We start from the raw sequence: 9,514 nt of genomic DNA, 5'->3' as shown, positions 1-9,514 counted from the left end.
AATAAAAATAACATAATGCCCCTAGAGGAATTAATGCAGTTTGGGATTATACTTACATTTATGCAATATTGAAAGGCATTGATATTTCTACTCCAAGGACTGCAGCAGATCCACTTACAATATATAGGTTCACAAGGCAATTCAATAAAGCAGTTCAACTCCAGTGAGTTTAGTGGAGCTGTGCCAGACATGGATTCGGCCTCCTGATTGTAAACTACAATCTGTTATGGTGTGAATTATATGATGTTCCAGATCCAAGTAAATATCGGACAACAGCAACTATATTCCATTTATTTCAGAGTTCACTTGGGGACTTTGCAGAAGAGAAGTCCTCTTTCCATCTGAACAATACTGGGATGATTGTAATATCTTAAAATTAAAATGAAATAAAAGAGGCAGACAAATTGCTAAGTGGTAAAAGAGAGAAAAGACAAACCATGTTGGGAAAGTGATACACAATGGGCCAAATTTATTGAACAATAAAAAATAGTATGAGAATTTGATATTTATTTTCAGTGTTGAATGAGCAGGATACATTTAATATGCTCAAGATGCATTTTTCCATCTGCAGCAGCTGTCTTTGTACAGAACATTGCAGAAGAATCAAAAAGAAGAACATACAGTGATACAACCACACCAGGCACCTTGCTATGTCCCCTGCTAGCTGTCACAACATTCATTCCTGCTATTCAAGTGCAGCACATAGCCAAGATTTTTCCAAAGAATAGTTAAGTTTTTCACAGGAAAGAAAAGACAAACAAAGGAGAGTAAACTTTTGTGTGAGATATCTGTACCCACCAACATTTCCACAAGAAGAAACAACTATTTGTTGTTAAACTATCAACTCAAAACAATGAAACATCAATGATTCAAACCTAAGTGAACTGTTAGGTATGTTCCCCAAGAAGCTGGATCCATTTCAGAACTATGTCTACACTGACACTACTTCTGGAAAGCTTAATTTTTTTTATGTTTTGCCTTCCTGGAACAGGAAAGGATATAAGCCTGAGTTGTTGTGACTTAGAAGAATAAATTATTGTCACAACGGCCATTAAATGTAGAAAAAATGGAAACGATGCTGTTACTTCTGGTCATTTAGTCACTAAATCTGCTCTTGGTTGCAACCACTTTGCATCTGAGGAGGAGCAGTCCTTTATTCTCTTAGTGCCCTCATATTGCTCTATCCATATGACCTCTTTGCCATTTGTTCTTATTTCTGCCTTTATCTTACTATTTCGACTCTACCTCCTCTAGTCCCTTTGGACAAATATACTCATGCTTGTCCCATTTTAAATTCAGTAAACAGCAACCAGTTCTCAGGCTATGTTTCAGATTTTCCAGGTAGCTTTCTTCATCTCCTGACACCCTGTTGTGTCTCCCCCTACGTTTTAAGCTCATCACTGCTAAGGATGTCATTAAACTGAAATACAATGCTTGTTTACAGGGAGACATACAGGAAAATTATATACAGATTAATCAAAGCAATGTTTGTTTACAGGGAGACAGGAGGGAAAATTAGACACAGATTGGTCAAAGCAACAGAGATCTACTTTTGGAGGCAGCAATGCAGATACTGAAGCTTCCAATGGCTCCCAGCTGGTGGTCAGAAATAACCACCCTGGCCAAGGAAAGTGTGATGTGAAGACTGTTTAACCCATCTAAATGCAGATCAGATGGGTTGTCTCACCTTCAGGAAAATATCGTCCTTCTCAGAGCATCTGAATCAGGGTGCAGAAATGCAAGGGTTTCCAAGCCTGACCCTGAACTGGAAAGGGAATGTTGAGGAGACATGATGTGGAGAGAAGCAGAAGCCTCCCCAGAGACCTGGGTATGCAGATAGCAGTTGGGCTCCTGAAAGGCAACAGATATTAACAATTAATTATAATTGATACTTGTAGCTAAATCAAGTTACTACTGCATCATAGTCAGTGGGCTGAGCTTATTAAACCCCCCCTTGGTGACATGAGCTTATTGTGAAGGACTACTGTTGTTCTTTATGGGAACCACATGTTAATGCATGCCAGATTGGTTTGGTTTTTTCAGAGGGAAGTACAACAGAAGATTCCTTGCTTATTTTGCTCTTGAAGAAGAGTAAGGCTCTTCCTCCTGAGGAAAAAATAGAGCATAGTGGGGAGCGGGCAAAGGGACACTTCTAAATGTAAGGTGAGCATGAGGGTCTCAGCAAAGGAGGACCGAGCCTGAAGTATTGAGAGAGACCTTTCAGAAGTGTGGGGAACACAGGTTCAGCAGATATTACAGAAAGAAAGATTTTTGATGTAATAACCAAAACAGACTGTAAATTTTTTCACAACCCAGAACATCGCTGAGTTGCTCATATTCCAAGCAGCCCTGTCAGAATGTCCCTGTCTTGCCAGGACATAAAGCAGGAGAAAGTTCATTTACAAACTCTCAGTTTGCTGTATTTCCTTCTAGACTTCCTCCATAGTAAGTTTACTCCTTTAGCTTTTACTCAAGTAAAACCTAGTTTCTGTTTTTGAAACGTGCTTTTGGTCTTTTGGGCTGCTTACTGCCAGGTTGTGCAGGCTGCAAAGCTCTGGTGAGCCTGTGATAGTTTCAACCCTGAATGACTTTGGATTCAATTTAGAGATGCACTCAAACATTTTGTCTGGCAGATGAGGAGCAGCAAAGAGCTGAAGGAGTGTTCATCTTATGCTGTCAGACCTGCCTGCAATGTCTCTGTGACCTAAATTACTTTCAGCTCCTGTGTGGACTTCCTCATTCAGCTTGCTAGCTTCTCACTATCCACATGGTCCAAGTAAATTAGGTGAGTAGTGTCACATCTGTTCTAATGTTTAACTAGTGTACCCAAGCAGTAATTTAGTGTTTAGCATGTTAGCTAATCCTCTGGGGGTTTCAGTTATTGGGGTTTTTTTTTGTTAGTTTTGATTAATTGATTTGTAGTTTCAGTTATTGTGGGCAAAAGCAAAACAAGCAGAAGTTTGATTTATGTATTTATATGCATATTTTAGAAAAGGCAATATTGTTTTCAGCTCTTTCAGAACCAACATGGATAAAATCACAATTCTGCAGCATTTTCACAAATTTTTAATGAAGTTCATCTGGTGCATTTTCATACAGGAAAGCAGAGCCATAGAAAATGCAGCATTTCATCCTGCTACAAATTGTGAAGAAAAAATTTCTAGGCTAATTTAGATTTGCTGAAGCTCCAGCTTTTATAACACATAAATGACTGACACTTTAAAAGGAGACAGCACAAAATTTCACTGAGTTTTGACAGAAGGGCAGATTTATCCATGGGCATAACTCAAACAAAGTTAGGGGAAGAGACTGGCTTGGAGACTCCCAGGTGGATTTCTAAATTTATGGTTTACAAATCCACCATAATCCTTGTCCTTCCTATCTGTTATGGACTACTCGCAGGCAATAAGTATCTGTCACATTGCCAAAGAACAGTTGCTTATCTAGTTTTAAGTGAATATGGGAGTCCATTTGTTTGTTTTTACAGCAGGTATGATGGATGCAATTACGGGGCTATAATATGCATGGTTACAGAGTAACTGCTCTGTGGATCAGACAACAGCACAGCCATCCATCTTCCATGGATGCAACCATTACAATTCCTACCTTCAGATGAATGAAATCTCTCCAAAACTGTGCAGAAATTTATCTTTACAAAAGTTTAGGGTCAAGCCAAATTCAATCATACCCCCAAGTGCCTGTGGTGATAGTGTGGCAGGAAGGGAGACTCAATTTCTGCATAACTGTGAGATGATTTATGTCTGGGCAACTCTCTCAACTCACCCATGTTCTCTGTTTGGGCATGAACATTTGGTGTTATTATCAATACTGGGTCTCTGACTAGGTGGCAGGACGCTGCTGTCTTCCATCATGAGGAGACACAATATTTAAACGATCAGAGCTGGTCCCTCTGAATCAAGAAACAAACTGATTTTGATCTTATTTCTGCACACTCACTGTACACACAAAAGATGAATTTCCCCCATGCATCTCCCTCCCTTGTCTATCAGGCACTCTTTCACTACAAGTGTGCAAATTCTAATTTGTCTTGTCTTCATTGATATATTCTCTCTCCCAGCACTTTTAGGGCCTGCAACCTTTTCTTCTGTCTAGACTCTATCGTTTGATTTATTCCCCAATTTGATTTAATCTCTGATTTAATACCTCTCTCACTTGCACCTGCCCTTTTATTTTGTTATTTTTTCTCACTTCTTTAGTATATGACCTTTCCTAGACCTTATTTGAAAGACGTATATCGCCCTTTCTATTGCTATATTGTTCTTTCTTCCCTTCCCCCCCTGTCCCTCTTTGACCTCATAGTTCACTCCTGGGCAGGAGGAGGGGCAATGGAAAAAAAGAGTAAGACAAAGCTGATACTGGTTTAGTCCACTAGAGTTTTGAAAAATAACTGGAAGTTGTTGGGCAAAATCTGCAAATCTGTGAGAGGCCACAAAATCCTGGGTTCCTAGCCCAGGAGTATAACAGTGTGTGTATTTATAACCACTTTTGCATTCTTTTAATATTATCTGATCAACTTTTAAGGGTCACATTTACTACATAATACCATGCATTAGACAGAGTGAAGACTGAAAACATAAGACTTAATACAGAAAGTAAGGGTGGATGTTAGGATCTGGCCCACTGTTGAAAAGGAAATGGTTATAACAATCAAAAAATAACCTTCACCCTGAAAAGGTTCCACCACATTTAGGAAATTCCTGTTTCCAGTGTTAGCCCTGTTAACACAGCAGAGAAGCATGAATGGAGCAGCCTGTCATAGACAAGAACAGCATTGTACACACAGAGAACTGGGAAAAGGTTCTGTTACTGTGATAGATTTGTGTAGTAACAACCAAGGATGATAAATTTTGCTATTTGGTCAGGGTTAAACTGGTAAATCATGCAATCAGTTATGGGTTAAATATTCACAGAAGATACTCTCCAAAAAAAAAGGGCAAAGTTGATTACATTCTTTCAAATGACTCCCAGATGTTAAAATGTGCCTTCCAATGAAAATAATTATATAATATACAAACCTGAAGACCATGTTAAAGGAATGGTAGTGAAAATTGCTGAGTTAAAAATTTAGGCTCATGGCCATTTTGCCTCTCTAAAGACGCACAAGGAAACTTCACATGTCCTGAGAGCTGATGAAGTGAAAAATTCTGAATTTAAGAGATTTCATACTTAGTTCATTAACTATAATATTTTTACTGTAGACTGAAATGCAGTCATTTTTTTCACTTCTTGTGACACTGATTTATAGGTAGTGTTTCCTTTTTCTATGGCTTGCAGTGTATGCCTTGGAACTCAGGAGCAGGCTCTCAAAGTCATTTCATTCTGTAACTGCAAATGCCAGTGACCATGAGGAAATACACCTTACTTGCATAATGCTGTAAAACAGCTTTTCCCTGTTTAATACACCCTTCTCATTTGTTAATTTTTATTTTTGTTTGAAGAACTGACAGCCCCAGGTGCCCAAAAACATTCCCATCCCTCAGAGTTTAGGTATTGCTTACGAACTTTTAGACTAAAAATAACATTTACACTTTGTTATTTAACTTCTATAATTTAGAATTCTTGAAATGCTACTGGTTTCTCTACTTGCTTCTTTGCTCTTACTATTGTTACACAAATTAGAGATTAAATTCTCATCTCAGCTCAAAATAAGATTTTCAGAAAAATATCAAATGAATGGAGCTTCTGGGAACTTGCAACTTCATAACCTCTTCAAAATGGAATTAAAATAAACACATTGCCATTCAATAGTGTTTTGATTTAGTTTGGCAAAATGCCAACTGCCCAATAGTCCTTCAGAGTCCCCTCCCAGGAAAAGGGAGGGTGGAGGAAAAAACCCTGAAGAAGTAAAAAACAAAGTCTGAAATGGCAAGCTTCTTATATTTATACAAAAGAGGGACAATTAAAAACAGAACATGATATAACACATATATATACAAATGTGAAAAAAACAACAACCACCGAGTGTCCCACCCAAAAAACACAGACCTCCACCACCTCAGCCCACAAAAACACCCCAACAAACTCCCCCAAAGTATATTCAGCAAAAGAGGAGAAAACCAAGGACAAAAGAAAAAAAGTATTTCCCACACCAAAGAGCTGTGAATTGATGACAAGGCCCAACACCCCCAGCAAGGGGATAGCAGATCTGCTCAGCACTCGGCCATGAGGGGAAGGAGAGCTAGGCACCTCCTACACCTTCTTTTATACTTGATTTGATGTCAAAATGATATGAAATATCTTTTTGGTTCCTTGTCAGGTGATGCTTGTCCCCTTCAATCCATGTCACACTCTCTGGGCCTGCTAAACTGAGGCCTAGCTAAAACTAAAGCCAAAACTACTACAAATAGCTTCCATATTAAAGCTGTAAGACTTACTTTTGAATTGCTGGTTAACTAATTAATAGACACATAGGTAAATGTTTGTCCAACAGTTAAGTTCTTCATTACTTTTTTCTTTTTTTTTTTGCTTGTAACAGTTATATGAATCTCTGATTTACTTCTCAATAATGAATCTTGCTGACAAATGTACTTTTTAATTAGTTGTATAAGATACACATAATGATCCTATCTTGGATAAGGACCCCATTTTGTGGCTGAGCATATGCAAAGCTGTGATGGGTGCTCAGAATTGTTATGGGAAGAATGAGGGAATTTGACTTCCGAAAACAATTGTAAATTATTTCCAGTAATTAATGGTCTTGTCAATAGTGCAGATCAGATTTCAATCACAAGACAACCATGAGGCAGGAACACCATTAATTGTTTTCATCTCTAAAAAAATTCCTCTTGTGTTTTTTGTCTTTGTAGATCTTCCTTGATGATGTCGTTTGCAACAGTTTTAAATGCCAAGAATAAGCAAAGAAAAGATAAAGTATAAACCGATTTAAAAAGATTGGGTTGCTCTTCTCAGAAGTGTGGTTTGCTAAGGGAGCATACCTTCTTTGAATACTTTGTACTGACTATGAAGGCGATTATCTAACTTTAAAGATTGAAAAATTACCTATCAAGATAGATCAGTGTCTTTGACCTTCTAACATCTGTACTGATGAAAAATAGCCACCATGAGACAGCAATACATTGCTCTTGTCTTTGGTGTCTAGGATGCCTCAGATCTTGGAGAATCAGGAATCATATGAGTCTCCCTCTTGAAGTTGTTCTGAAAGGCACCTATGATTAATATAGACGTTTTTTATGCCAACATAAGGGAAAGTGACTCAAAATCCCAGCCAGAGTTATGGAGAAGAGCTCCATACCTGTCTAAAGCTTCAAAGGCCATGGAGATGCCCATAAGGCCAGGGATCTTGGATGCCACTGAAAGGTTACTGGAGAGCTGGTTTCCAAGCAGGGCCCAAGAGCCATGTAGAGAAATTGATGCTAGCTAAAAACCCTAGCTACTTCATCTTGCAGTGGGGAACAACTTGTGTTCAAACTGATGCATTTAAATGAACAAATAAATTAGTGGCTGTTCTTTTGAAGTAGTATGATCTTCACCAATCTTAAAAATTCTGTTAGCTACCTGACAGAACAGCTTATATTTTTCTTTAAGTGCTGACAAATATATTTTCTAACTGAGATCAAAATGGCATTATTTTCCCTCGAGTGCACTAATGTTTTATTTATATGTATTTATTTTTTAAAAATCTCTCTGATATTTACGGAGTTTATGAGTTTTGCTTTGGGTTTGTTTTTTTCTTAGGAAAGGTTTCTTTTAATCAAATGTGAGTATTAACTATTTATTAGCTATGGTCAAAAATAAACTTTCAGATCTGGAGGGCAAACATATTGTAAATCTCTCACAGTTTAATCCTGGATTATGCAAACACTCAAATACTGGGAAGCTCATTTAAGCGAGAGGAGCAGCCGGCCTGGGAGGGTTTGGGGCAGTGTTCTCTCAGCTCCAGTTCCAGGCACCTGCAAAGCTGGATCTGTCCTTAGGTGATGAGTGCCCAACCTTTTGCAGACCAAGAGCCAAGAAATAAAACACAAAAAGAGCCTTAGTGTCATCACTGGCACAAGTACTGGGTCCTTGTGCCAGAATGAGGGAGCTCTGCCCCAAGTGTTTCCAGTGTTGTCCATTTTGTCTTCCATCAGATGCATTCTCTCCCCCAACTCAGACGCTTTCTCCCCTTCCCCCAGCATCCCACTACCTCCTGCCTTACTCCATGCTGTGTATTTTCCAGCTAGAATGGCAGTTTTTAACACTGTGTTCTTACCAAATAGCCACAAAGATGTCTGGGGACTCAAATTACTGCACTTGCAGATATAAGTGGTAGATGCCTGTGTTGAAGAACTTGCTGTGCTTCAGAAAAGAAGGCTTAACTAACCAGTCGTGCCTTCAGTCTTCACATCTTTGAAAATATCTTAAAAAGGTATGATTATTCATGGATGCAGGGACCTTCTGTGGCATCAGATATTTCCCCAGCTTATTTTTAAAACAAGTTAGATTTTTTCTTGCCATAACTTTCAAAGGAGCATAGAGGAACAGGTGATAAAATGTTTACTTTTAAATGGACACAACTATTGAAGAGTATTTAGTTCACAGTTGCCAAAAGCAATACAGAAAAGGAAAGCAGAGTGACATTCTCCTTCAATGCATGACGAAGTGAAAAAAAAAACTTTCAGTGATCCAGACCATAGAAATGCAAGATGAGATTGCCATTGAAAAAAGTGGTCTATTAAATTAAGATGCTACTAGGTGTCATTGTGACTCTGTGGGTAGCGTGTCTGTCTCACAGCCAACTGCTTGTGGGTTCAAGTCCCATACTGGGACTTTGGCTCCCATCCAGTGTACTGCAGTAATAAGCAGCGTGTGGCACTTTTAGAGGTGTCATCCTTCAGAGAAAATGTTAAACCTACTGTCCTTCTGCCAGCTCTCCAGTTGGAAATTAAAGATCCCCAAGTACCCTTTGAATACAGTGAGTAATAACCTTGGGGCCCTGGCCAAGATTTCCTCTCTCAATAAAAGAATTTGTAATTCACTGGGCATATTTCACAAAATAGCAGAAGTCATAGAAACCAATGGAAAATCCTCATTAAGATTGTCATGGTTCCTTTATGTACTTTTTAACATAGCAAGTCACCTAATTGATTGAGCTTCAATAGTATTTTTAAGCAGCTCCCATAAATTGCCCATACAGGGCCATTCAAAAGAAGAAAGAATGATTTCCACTGCACATCTTTGAGAAACAGCTAACTCCCATAGTCACCTTTGAAAAACTCAGTCCAGGTTCAGGAAAGGTCCATGAAGAATGTTTTACAAGACTACATTTTTAGAACAAACCTGAAGTGCAGAGCACCACAGTAACATTCACAGCCTGTTAACTGGAAGGATGCAGAGGAATCTGTCAGCGCTTCATGTGCTGTTCCACTCTCTAAGTACGAACTGCTGATACACTCACGTTTCCGAATGTAGTCTTGCACTGGAGACTGTTAACCTGGCCAGCTGGTATTTGCATGCCATTAAATATGCTTTTGAGACATTTTCCACATGGTAG

At 38.7% G+C, this 9,514-nt stretch overlaps 1 long non-coding RNA gene across 1 annotated transcript in view; it reads right to left on the bottom strand.

The window, feature by feature from the left end:
• Positions 1-493: 493 nt before the first annotated feature.
• LOC139674098 (uncharacterized) overlaps positions 494-9,514 on the bottom strand; it is a 48,905-nt gene continuing 39,884 nt past the window's right edge. The window contains exon 3 of the long non-coding RNA XR_011698273.1: positions 494-1,851. This is a non-coding gene — a long non-coding RNA (uncharacterized lncRNA). The remainder of the gene's footprint in view (positions 1,852-9,514) is intronic.

This window comes from Pithys albifrons, chromosome 7, assembly GCF_047495875.1.
Source record: "Pithys albifrons albifrons isolate INPA30051 chromosome 7, PitAlb_v1, whole genome shotgun sequence".
In the NCBI taxonomy this organism is placed as follows: Eukaryota; Metazoa; Chordata; class Aves; order Passeriformes; family Thamnophilidae; genus Pithys; species Pithys albifrons.
The sequence above is the reverse complement of the archived record's forward strand: the minus strand, read 5'-3'. Positions and strand labels throughout refer to the sequence as shown.